Source organism: Lactuca virosa, chromosome 2, assembly GCF_052849685.1.
Source record: "Lactuca virosa cultivar CGN04683 chromosome 2, Lactuca_virosa_CGN04683_v6, whole genome shotgun sequence".
In the NCBI taxonomy this organism is placed as follows: domain Eukaryota; kingdom Viridiplantae; phylum Streptophyta; class Magnoliopsida; order Asterales; family Asteraceae; genus Lactuca; species Lactuca virosa.
In genome coordinates this window covers 87,410,259-87,424,471 of record NC_136427.1, presented here as the reverse complement: position 1 = coordinate 87,424,471, position 14,213 = coordinate 87,410,259, and positions in this window count along the sequence as shown.

Here is a 14,213-nt window from a genome sequence, read left to right as displayed (position 1 = left end):
TAGTTACTTTATATTTATCATTATACTTTTAATGAAGGGAGAATTAATGTCCTGTCCTACCCGTTCGGCTAACGACCCTCCACCAGTCAAGGAAGCGGTGGGTGAGACTGGACACCCATTAAACTGTCATTTTATAGGCATTAACCTTATACCCCCCTTATAAACCGGCTTCGTGAATGAGGCCTACTAACGGTAAGACTGAATTACTTATATATATATATATATATATATATATATATATATATATATATATATATATATATATATATATATATATTAAACCTATAATATTATAATAGTATAAGGGTTGAATTTTAAACTTTTAAAATTCTAAGGGTTGGAATTAAAGTATACATGGGGGTAACTTTACAAATTCCAAAACTTGAGGGCAAGTTTTGAACAATTCAAGAACTTTTGGTTTCCATAACTTATGAGTTTAATATGGTTTTATGGAAGACTTTTCAAGTTCCATAACTTGAGGACAAGTTATGGAAGACATAAAACTATTTTATGATGACATTTAATAACAAGACTTTTCATTTTTCATAACCTATGAACTTTAATGAATCTTTTAAAAGAAAAACTCTTCATTTTCCAAAACTTGAGGACAAGTTATGGAGTTCATAAAAACCATTAATATCAATTATTTCAATTAACACAATAATCAAATAATTTTTCTATGATCTAGATCAAACTCATTAGTAAAGATAATTCATATCAACAATTTTCAAGAACTTAACTAATCCCATAAACAAACACAAATCTTGAAACTTTGACAATTATCCTTTATTTGGATGAGGATAATCATTACCATGGCATCAAAATCAAATTTTATGAACAAAAACATTTTGTGGTAATGATCCTAATCCAAAACAGGCCAAAAAAAACTCGAAAAACTGCATCCAGGACAGCCAACTCGTCGAGTGCATGAACTGACTTGTCGAGTTGGTCAACTTTGTGAGTGGACTCGACGGGTCACTCATCCAACTCGGCGATTCCAAGGCAAAACACCATGCAACTCGTCGAGTTAAGCACTGGACTCGGCGAGTTTTGCTGTCATAGTGCAGAAAAATCGATTTTTTTTACTTTGAAAATCAATAATAACATCAAATATAATAGAAAACAACCCATGACTCTGATACCACTATTGGGTTTTGTATACTACAACATCCTATGGTGCACATACAGCCCTAAAAGCTTTGGATCTATGTTTTCTCTAATTATACATGCATATGGTTTCCAAAGATTTAAGCCTACAACTAGCATACAAATAACATATGTATAATAAGACAAGTTTTAGACATACCTCTTGATGTTGTTGATGTTGCTAGGAAGACTTTGGCCTTTAAGAACTTAGTGCCCGAAGTGTTGCACCTCAAATGGAATCACAACTCATCTAGGACAAAGCATTTTGATAGATAATTCCATGCACTAAAATCGTCCATCTTTCTCTAAGAAATAGAAGCACACGCTTTTAGGTTATGGAGCATATATTTATATGTAGGATTCCAAGGGTCATGGGTATAACCCAAATCCATGCCCATGGATTTTATGATCCATGGTACATGTGGCCCAACTCATTATGTATTCATACATAGTCTTAGTCCAACATGGACCATAAGACCAACACATATAAATATAACTAATTTACACAGTTAGTCCCCATTGATTTAATTAGTCTCCTTTGATCACTAAATTAATTCCAAACTAATTCTTGGCCAATACTAATTAAATCATATGATTTCATATTAATATATTAGAACTTATAATATATTTATAAATCATATATAACCTTTTCTCAAAAGTCCATCCTAACAAATTGTCCTGATGTTATGCAACCCAAATGGACCATGCTACTCTCGGGTCGAGTACATACCAATAATAATTATGGGCTTAGACATCTAATCCAACATTTGCATGGCTGGTAAAGTCACAAACACCCAAAACTCTCATTTTCTCATCTCAAAATGTACATATCTCATGCATGGGTTGATTCTCACGTCCAAGACCTCATTTTTATGGATCCTCTCCACTAGAACACTTAAAAGGACAGATATTAGGCTCTGGAGTGCAACAACTTATAAAGCTTCAAGCTTTGGGACCAAAAACCCAAAAATAGACCATATCATGCACAAATAAAAAGGATGGGAAAGCTTTAAGCTTTATACCTTCAAATGATGCCCCAACGACAGAAAAGCTTAGATCCAAAGCCTGGACTCCAACTCTATTCTCTTCCATGCTCCTTCTTCACTCCAAAAATCCCACAAGAACACTTATAAGCTCAAAATGGTCACTCAAGCTCAAAGAACGGGAATTAGGGTTTTGAGAGAGTCTATTGTCTGAGGATGGTGGCCAGGAATGAGGCCATCTTATTCTTTATATAGGGACACCCCCTCATTTAGGATTTCATTTTGTGCCTAGTACGCCCAGCGTACTAGGTGGCTCCGCTTAAAAGTCACGCACATGAGTACGCTAAGCGTACACACACGTATACCCAGCATACTCAGCTGCCACCTTTCTCAAATAAGGGCCTATCTTGTCAAAACTACAAACTTCCATAGTTTCCTCGATATAACTCTGTTTCCAATGAACATCATATCCACAGAAAGGTGATGAGAAGCCCTACGCTTCTAGAAACTCATCGCAGCCCCAAGGCTTCCTCATGCCCGGGTTGCAGCCCACGAACCCTAAATCACGAACGATCCGAAACAGGATGTTACAATTCTCCCCCACTTGAATTAGATTTCGACCTCGAAATCGCTCCTTATCAACACGTAGATCGAATCCAATAACCTGAGAAGCACCACCGAAAGGACCTCATATCATACAACAATCTCTTTCAAAGACACCTGAATCCAACAGGAACTCCCGACCCCGAAGAAGGACATACCCTTCTGCCGCTGCGGTACACGATCTGTCTCTCCAGAACTTGAAAACTCTAGTAGTTTGTCCCCCTGCCAGACCACCCTCACAAAATATCATCATGTTAATCGCTCATCGAATAGCAGACTCTAAGAACACTCAACCAATTCTGACTCTCTAATCGATCCCGGTCGTAACTCAAAAGGAACGGAAAGGTCATATCCCACTAAGGACCCTTCGCCTGAACAGCCATCAGAACTCTTCTGAAGGAATGATCCTCAAAACTCGGTCCTCCCACACAAGGAAACGGTCGTGCCAGCTCGGAACAATCCTCTGGCATCCATAATCATAAGCCCCAGTTCCTCTCAAATGTTTCCCTCCGACACTGAACACCAGGTCAACTCCCGACCCAATAGTTTGACCTCCAAGGGCTACTCATTGCCCATCCAACAGTCAACTTTATAATTCCTTTTCGCAATAGCTATCTCAGCCCATCATGTGACCCGCAAAGTCATGAAGTTCGCATTACCTCAAGCGAACTCTACAATCCCCTTCATAAGTCGTCTCACCTCCGACCCCTGTCGTCTACTACTCGCTAGTTCCAATCATCTCGTGGTCCTTCTCAAACCAACGAACTGGCCTACTCAATTCTAAAACACCAGACGGAAGCACATCCCTCACAGAATGAGTTCCACCCGAAATCCCAACCTGCTCGATCTCCACACAGATAGAACCAAACTCACCCATCATAGTTCGATCCGTCACAAAATTGGAACCACTCGTTCCAATCTAACGCTCAGCTCATGACCCATGTTCGACGATCATACGTATGCATTACACCTCGATTCATCCGATTCGCGACAGTCCCTCTCTAACTCAAAACACAATGGGTTCCGACCACTGTCGAGACCCCAGTCTTGTCCTTGGTTCGACCACCAGGTTCTCACAGACTCCTCTGGTAAGGCTACCCAGGCCTACGAGCCACTCTGCGTCACACCGTGACTAGTAAGGCTGCGGTTCCCCGCAGTTATACAACACTCTGTCTCACTGACTAACAAGTGCTACGGCTCCCCGTAGTCTTATGGCACTCTCTCATTGCCTCGCGAATGCTACAGCTCCCCACAGTCTTACAATACTCTCTCTCTAACTCACGTTTGTTACGGCTCCCCGTAATCATACGATACTCTCTCTTTGACTCAATTATGTTACGACTCCCCGTAATCATACGATACTCTCTGTCTGACTCATGTATGTTACGGCTCCCCATAATCATATGATACTCTCTCTCTCTCTGACTCAAGTATGTTACGGCTCCCCGAAATCATACGATACTCTTTCTGACTCAAGTATGTTACGGCTCCCCGTAATCATACGATACTCTCTCTGGCTCAAGTATGTTACGGCTCCCCGTAATCATACGATACTCTCTCTTACTCTCCATGGGCTCTCTCCATGGTCTCCCCTGACAGTCCTAAGTGATTACTCCCATTCGGATCTGTTCACTCTCTTATCACCCACATTCTCATCCTCAAGTCGTGACCCCCACTGAGTTCACTAGCTCATGCCCTATGGTCCAACCATGGATAGGTACACACACCCACCCAGATTAAGCATCTCTACTTCTGACGACTTTTGCCACAACAAGACACTTTCTCCTGCTACAATTCACATTTGGATAGTCCCGTCCTATGACAATTAGCTGAAGGGTTCCCACTGGAACAATAGCCATCCGGTACTCCACTTGCCATCTAACAAACTCAAGTCTCAAATAATCACAAAAGTTTAGGGCGTCATACTCAGATACCCCGGTACACCATCACCGAACCTCACGATGTCTTGTCTCATCCACGGATCTTCCACTCACTGCATCACACTCGGATACCGTAACACACCCTCTCATAATCTCATAATGTCTTACTTCGACCACTAATCTTCCACTCGCACAACTCGTAATTCTCGGAATACTCCAACTCACAACTTGAAACACGGACGAACCGTTAATGTCAAGAACACGTATAACATGCATCATCCCGCTCTTCACCTTGCCTCATCCACCACTAACCCAAGTCTTCGTGTTTCCGCACCGCAGATCTCCATAACTAGTGCTCTAACCTCCCTTGAACAGATGGCTGATCCTCTCAATGAAATACCCAGCTCTCCCCCACTCAGGGTTTGAACCTATCACCAATTGGTATACCAACAGTCTACTCTATAGGTTGTTTCCAGAGACATCACACTTGACTCTTGGAATGTACCACGTAGTCACTCAATGATCTTCCCGGTGGAACCCAAGCAACTCCAAATATCCCGTAACTCAGACAAAAACCTCGGAATCCTCCCAACGTGACTGCCCCTAGTCATCTCGAAGCCTCAGACCGATACACCGCCGGATACCCCAACTGTTCCGAATTAGTCGTTAATCTCAATCTGGAAATAATGCACTATCACGCACCTCGTCTCTGATCCCTCGACCAGCCTCCCATCGCGGGAATCATCATAAAGGAAAGAGACCTCACTCTCACAGTCGATACACAACGTAGACAATGAGGGCCACCGCCTCGATATACTCCTCTTAATCACCTGGAACTGCTGCTAAAAGTATGTTTCCCTTAAGAAGGCACCTCCTTGTTCTCTTCCATCCTAGTCCCACTAATGACTCTCTCACGGTATAAGAAATACCTCGCAGCAAACAATCTACCCAAATACTCTAGTGAAAAGGTTGCAACCCTACGCTACCCCACGGGGTTTACCTCCAAACTCTGAAACCGGAAGCTCATCGTCTATTTTGCTTCTCCCAGGAAACGGGGACAACGCAACTCTTGTCACAGAAGGTGATGTCTCATCTATCGGTCGATTTCTCAACTCAGACCGCGATCCTCCAATAAGCATCATCTCTACACATCCCTGAGTCTTGCGACTCCAATTGGTATCTCACCAATAAAATCTCTCCGAAAATAACTCGATTTCCCTCTCAATGTGTGCTCCATTGAAACTCGTTCGACATGGCCCTCTGGCCCCACACTCTATCATATCTGTTCTCAGTCTAATTAATCACAACGGGATAACTGGTAAACTCTGAAGCACTAACCGCCACAAATCATGGTACTCGAACCATGTTATCACCTCTCAATCTGCCACGAATCATGGTACTCGAACCATGTTATCACCTCTCAATCTGCTACGAATCATGGTACTCGAACCATGCTATCACCTCTCAATCTGCTACGAATCATGGTACTCAAACCATGTTATTACCTCTCAATTTGCTACGAATCATGGTACTCGAACCATGTTATCACCTCTCAATCTGCTACTTCGAACTCTAGAATTCTCCCTGTTTCGAGTATGGGTCCTTTGCTTTCAGTAGTACGGGCCCATACTACCTGCCACATCTACCCATACTTTCCACACAGATCGTCCTAGATTTCCTAAGTAGTTGCTCAACCTTCTCGATCACCAATCCCGATATATATGGTCGCTATCTAGCGAATACTCTCCTCTATCAGCGTACTCTTCTGACTAAAGTCACTCCGTAGGCTCTTCCTAGGTTCTCACACTTCTCTGCCATCAGCTGCTGAAGAACTCCTCATGATGCCAGCCATCTACCTCCTGAATATCGTCGTATTCACTCGGTAGCTGACTCCCATCATCAAGAGTTCCACAAAGCACAAAGCAAGCAGCATTTGGGCACCGAATAATCTCCACCAACACGTAAAACCACTATAGGTTACAACTCCACTTGCTCTACTCACACTCAAAAGGTATCACCGAACTTAAGCAACCCTACCTCTCGCGGTATCTCACTACTCTCTCAGTAGATTCCTCAAATGCACATCTAGGTATCTCTCCTAGATTATCTCTTGACTCAGAACTCAGCACATACTCAGAGTAAATAACAGATAACACTGATCAAAAGCATCTCCTAGGCTAAGGCATCACAAATCAGGCAACTCTAGCCCTAGAATATGAAATACCTAGCCTACTCTCTAGCATGCATCTCTACATCACATAAGTATCTCATAAATATCTCGGAAAATAAACAGTTAAGGGTATTTTGGGAAACCACCGTTCGGGCTTTGGCTGATTGTACAAACTGCTCCTTCTCGTTTTCTCTTGAAATCTCTTACTCGGTTTTAGAAAAATCATTTCTTTTGAAAATTTTTCTCAAATCCTCAGTTTGAGTCCAGACATACCCGAAGGTGCATCCGAATCCCGCAAACCAAGGCTCTGATACCAACTTGTAACACCGTACATTTTCAAACCAATTTTTTTTCATTTTTAAAATACATAAAACTCATATATTATATTTCATAAAAACCACAAGTGTCTCAATGTCAACATAAATCTACAAACGAAAGTCAAATCCCAAAATCCTCAACATAATCTCGAACAGGTGTGTACAATCATGCCGACGCCTTTCCGCGGTACTGAGAAGTACCTGAAACACATCACACATAACACGGTAAGCACGAAGCTTAGTAAGTTCCCCAAAATACCACACATATCTCATTAGCCTCTAATGGCTATAGCTCAATAAGACCCTTCGGTCAATGTGTCTCAGTGGGACCCTCCAGTCCCACAACTCGGGTGGACCCTCCAGTCCGGTATCTCATTGAAGACCCCCCGGTCTTACAACTCGGTTTGGACCCTCCGGTCCTATCTCAGTGGGAACCCTCCGGTCCCACAACTCGGGTTGGACCCTCCGGTCCTGTCTCAGTGAAACACATAATATAACATATATATCACACCGACAAAATGCATAATATCACATAACTTAAATAAGCACATAAGACTCTCTAGTCACACAAAGGTTACCACTCTAGGTAAGTATATTGAGAAGACTCACCTCCGATGATGAACAGCTCCTATAGATGATGCTGCTGTACACCGGTCTCTAACACTGGACCAACATCCACAATTACCTAATTAAGATCTAAGTCCAAACCCTCACTCTTTAGGTCTAAAGGTAGTCCACTAACTAGCCCATTGATAACCTAAAACTCATTGGGCCCACCAAGGCCCAATAATGAATGGGCTCTCCCGAGGCCCAACTCTCAAGTCCAAGTGACATGCCCAACTCAAGGTCCCAAGGCACATATATATATTCCTCTAGTCCAAAACTCTAGTGCAACAAGCCCAAACTCCAGGCCTAACACTTAAGGCCCAAAATGAGACTTAGTCTAAAAGTCCGCAGTGAGGTTACGCGGGGCGTACTTCCCTTGGTACGCTCAGCGTACGCAAGCATGCACAAAATCTGATCGGGGCCACCAACCCAGTACGCAGGCCGTACTAGGATTACGCTCGGTGTATGTCTAGTATGGCTTTTCTCACTTTCTTGGTCTTAACCCGTTACGACCTTAGTTCATATCTTAGATCTGGACTCCCTAGAGGCTCTTACTCCATAAAGTCTGTGACTTTAAGCCTTTGCATGGCTGGTAAAGTCACAAACAACCAAAACTCTCATTTTCTCATCTCAAAATGCACATATCTCATGCATGGGTTGATTCTCACATCCAAGACCTCATTTTTATGGATCCTCTCCACTAGAACACTTAAAAGGACAGATATTAGGCTCTGGAGTGCAACAACTCATAAAGCTTCAAGCTTTGGGACCAAAAACCCTAAAATGGACCATATCATGCACAAATCAAAAGTATGGGAAAGCTTTAAGCTTTATACCTTCAAATGATGCACCAGCCACAGAAAAGATCAGATCCAAAGCCTAGACTCTAACTCTATTCTCTTCCATCCTCCTTCTTCACTCCAAAAATCCCACAAGAACACTTATAAGCTCACAATGGTCACTCAAGCTCAAAGAATAGGAATTAGGGTTTTGAGAGAGTTTATTGTCTGAGGATGGTGGCCAGGAATGAGGCCATCTTATTCTATATATAGGGACACCCCTTCATTTAGGGTTTCATTTTGTGCCTAGTACGCCCAGCATACCCTCTGGTACGCCCAGCTTACTAGGTGGCTCCGCTTAAAAGTCATGCACATGAGTATGCTAAGCGTACACACATGTACGCCCAGCGTACTCAGCTGCCACCTTTCTCAAATAAGGGCTTATCTTGTCAAAACTTCAAACTTCCATAGTTTCCTCGATATAATTCCGTTTCCAATGAACCTCATATCCACGAAAAGGTGACGAGAATCCCTACGCTTCTAGCAACTCGTCGCAGCCCCGAGGCTTCCTCATGCCCGGGTTGCTTCCTACGAATCCTAAATCACGAACGATCTGAAACAGGATGTTACAGTAGGTAAATGACGATTTACCAATTTCAACCATGAAAAACGAAAATGAATTTTAGGTTTTAAATTAATTGAAATTCCTAGATTCTTTGAGATTCATTGAACTTTTCAATGGCATGTTTAAATCTCGATTATGCCCTTCAAGTTTGTGACTGGGATGTCGAGGATCACAAACAAGGTGTGAATAACCATGCAAATTAGCTTGGTACACTTAATGTTACAAATCATCAAATCAATGTGCCGGTTAACCGTACACGCTCCATTGATCCATGATTAACATCGAGCTACCCATTGCCATCCTTTATTAGTCCCATATTAGTGTCCCAGGTTAACCACACACGCTCCACTAACGACTAATAAGGTGTAATGTGCAATTTCATGGGTCAGCATCAAATTCACATTTTTCCTAAGTAACTAAGATTGGGAATTTATAAAATTATTTAGCTACTTGGTATTTTATTATACTTTTAATGAGAATTAATGTCCTATCCTACCCGTTCGGCTAACGACCCTCCACCAGTCAAGGAAGCGGTGGGTGAGAGTGGACATCCATTAAACCACCATTTTATAGGCAACAACCTTATACCCCCTTATAGACCGGCTTCGTGAATGAGGCCTACTAACGGTAAGACTGACATTTTACTTATATATATATATATATATATATATATATATATATATATATATATATATATATATATATATATATATATATATAATATTAAACTTTTAATTTTATATAGTATAAGGGTGTAATTTAAACATTTAAAATACTAGGTGATTTAATCTTTTAATAAATTATACTCTTAATTTAATTAAACTTAAACCATGTTGTTATGTATTTATTAATCTTCACCCTATAATTAAACACTTTAATTAATTTAATAAAGTCCATAATGTGTAATTGAACTATTCAAAGCATCTAGGTTATTAAAAATTCAAAATTAAAACTATTTAATTAATTTTTAAGTTGTGAACCCTAGAGTTGCATCCTTTGAAACCTTTCAATTACTACATCCTTTGAAACCTTTCAATTACTAGAGTTAATGTTTTCATAAATTGAGACTTTTCAAATACCAAAACTTGAGGGAAAGTTTTGTAACTCTTGAAAACCTTTTCATTTCCATAACTTATGAAAACTTATGAGTTTTAATGTTCATGAATGAGACTCTTCATATAACTTGAGGATAAGTTACAAAACTCACTTCAAGAACAACTTAGATCAATTTTAACTAACAACATTATCATATAATTTCACTATTGATATAATCTAACTCATAGCAAGGCAATTCATATCAAATAATACAAATAATTATCTTATTATCTTAAAATTTGACAACTGTCCTTTAATTGGATGAGGATCATCATCACCAAATCAGAAAATACGATTTTTATGATTACAAAACAGTTTGTGGTAATGATCCTAATCCAATTCTGGCCAAAAACTCGAAATTATGCAACCAGAAGCCTCTACTCGACGAGTACATGATCATGACTCGTCGAGTTGCCCTTTTAATGAGTGGACTCGTCGAGTCAGGCATTGGACTCGGCGAGTTCATCCATCAGAGGCCAGAAATCGATTTTTTAGCTTTGAAAAATAACCAAGCATCAAATATAACAGAAAACAATCCTAGGCTCTGATACCACTGTTGGGTTTTAAGCACTATAACATTCCTATGGTGCACATGCAACCCTAGATGCTTTGGATCTATGTTTTCTCTAATTATACATGCAATTTGAATTTTTCCAAAGCGTAAATCCTAACTAGCATACAATAGAGGATATACCATATAAAATCAAGTTACATGAATACCTCTTGATGTAGTTTGTAGTTCTTGGCCTTTGAAGAGCTTAGAACCTCAAGTGTCATGCCTCAAATGGTTCACAAACACCATGAACAAAGGAGGACTTTGATAGAGAAGTTAAGCACCACCAAAATTGGTTGGGGTTCTCTTAGAACTCTTAGAATGCTTAGGTGTGTCGATTTTGGCTAAGGGATAACTCATATATAGTGTAGGATTCCAAGAGTCATGGGTAAACCCTAATCCATACACTTAGGTTATGATCCATATCTCATGTGGGCTAACTCTTCATGGATACTTACATAAAACTTAGCCCAACATGGATCAATAGCCCAAAAACTATATATATATATATATATATATATATATATATATATATATATATATATATATATATATATATCACTGATTTACACAATCAGTCCCCGTTAATTTAATTAGTCTCTTTTGAACACTAAATTAATTCCAAATTAATTCTTGATCAATAATAATTAAATAATATGATTTCACAATTAATATATTATACCTTTATTATATTAATAAAACATAAATAGCCTCTTTCTCAAATATCCATCCTATCAGATTGTTCTGGTGAAGGCAACCCAAATGGACCATGCTACTCTCAGGTCGAGTACATAGCAATTATAGTTATGGGCTTAGACACCTAATCCAAGACATACGTGCTGACACTCCACGATCATCCATGCATGGTACGCTAAGCATACTCCTGAAGTAAGCCCAACGTACTTAAGGGACCATTATGAATTACTTATAATTTCAAGGGTTCAAAGGGTAATACCCAATTTGGAGTGTTACAAATCTCCCCCCACTTGGACTAGACTTCGTCCTTGAAGTCTTCCGATGCAAACAGTTCTGGGTAATGCTCTCGCATCTCGTCCTCCGGCTCCCATGTCCATTTGGAGCCTCTTCGGTGTTGTCATTGCACCTTCACTAGCTTCACCTCCTTGTTACAAAGAACCTTAGTCTTTCTATCCAGAACAACGATGGGCTTCTCAATGTAGTTCAGGCTCTCATCTACCTGAATGTCGTCCAAAGTGATAACTGTGGCCTCGTCAGTGAGACACTTCCGAAGCTGAGATACATGGAAGGTGTTGTGAATCTGGCTAAGCTCGTCCGACAGATCCAAATGGTAAGCCACCTTGCCCACCCGGGCAAAAACCCTAAACGGACAAATATATCGAGGCCCTAACTTGCCTCTCTTTCGAAATCTAATGACACCCTTCCATGGTGACACTTTCAGCAAGACGAAATCTCCCACCTGAAACTAGAGGTACGATCGACGCCGGTCAGCATAACGTTTCTGACGTCTCTGTGCGACTCATAGCCGGTCGCGCACCTACTGAATCAACTCGGTAGTCTTGAGCACCATCTCGGTGCTTCCCATGACTCGGTGTCCAACCTCACCCCAACAAACTGGGGTCCTACACCTCCGACCATACAACATCTCAAACGGGGGTCGGTCGATACTAGCATGATAACTATTTTTATATGAAAACTCTGCTAGTGGGAGGTATGTATCCCAACTCCCTCCGAAATACAACACGCATGCCCGAAGCATATCCTCGAGTGTCTGGATCGTCCTCTCACTCTGGCCATCTGTCTGGGGGTGGTAAGCAGTGCTGAAATGTAACTGACTGCCCAGTTCCTCGTGGAACTTTCTCTAGAACCTGGATGTAAATCGGACATCCCGGTCAGAGACCACCGACACTGGCACCCCGTTCCTAACCACCACCTCTCGCACATAAATGTCTGCTAATTTCTCAACAGAAATGCTCTCAGAGATCGGAATAAAATGGGCACTCTTCGTCATTCTATCCACAATGAGCCAAATGGAATCCACGCCCCTTTCCGTCCTCGGTAACTTCATGATGAAGTCCATGGTGATCTCTTCCCATTTCCACATAGGGATGGGTAATGGCTGAACCTTGCCGTGAGGCCTCTGATGTTCGGCCTTGACCTTCCTGCAGGTCAAGCACCGCTCCACGAACCATGCAATCTTCCGCTTCAACAGGGCCACCAATAATTCAACCTCAGATCCCTATACATATTTGTGGCCCCCGGGTGAATAGAGAACTTGGATTTGTGTGCCTCCTCCAAGATATTTTGTCTCACTCCACCGGAAACCGGTACCCACACCCAACCACACTGTGTCAGAAGGCCTCGACTATCCCGAATAAATAAGGTAATCTGACCTAGAATCTGCTATATCTTCCAGTTCTCTTTCTTCAAACCCTCCACCTGAGACTCCTTGATCATATCCAACAATAAAGAGATCAATGTCATCGCCAAACAAACGTTCCTGATCGGAGCACTTGCCGCCTTATGGCTCTAAGCATCGGCCACCACGTTGGCCTTCCCCGGGTGGTATAAGATTTCGCAATCATAATCCTTCAGTACATCCAACCACCTCCTCTGCCGCATGTTCAGGTTCTGCTGATCCATCAAATACTTCAAACTTTTATGATCAGTAAAGATGGTGTACCGAACTCCGTATAAGTAATGCCTCCAAATTTTGAGGGCAAACACCACTGCCCCTAATTCCAGGTCGTGAGTGGGGTAGTTCACCTCATGAGGCTTCAGCTGCCTCGAGGCGTACGCGATCACATGCCCTATTTGCATCAACACAACACCTAACCCTGTGATAGACGCATCACAACACACCACCAAATCCTCCAACCCATCGGGTAGTGCTAAAATCGGGGCCTCACATAACCTCTGTCTCAAGGTCTCGAAAGCCAACTGCTGGTTCGGGCCCCACTGAAAAGTCACATTCTTCTTGGTTAAGCGAGTCAAGGATACAACGATCTGGGAGAAATCATGGATGAATCTCCGATAATACCCCGCTAGACCCAAGAATCTACGAATCTCCGATGCATCCTTCGGTACTTCCCACCGCATTACTGCCTCAATCTTGGCTGGATCAACCAAAATACCCTCTTGGTTGATGATGTGCCCCAAACACTGCACCTCTCGTAACCAGGAATCACACTTCGAGAACTTGGCATAAAGCCTTTCCGTCCTCAGTGTCTCTAATACCTCCCTCAGATGCTGCTCGTGCTGCTCCTTGGTCTTAGAATAGACCAAGATATCATCAATAAAAACGATCACCGACCGATCCAACATCGGCCTACACACCCTGTTCATGAGATCCATGAACGTTGCTGGGGCATTGGTGAGCCCGAATGGCATCAACACAAACTCATAGTGTCAGTACCGAGTCCTGAAAGCTGTCTTCGGTATATCCCCATCCCTAATCCTCATCTGATGGTACCCTGACCG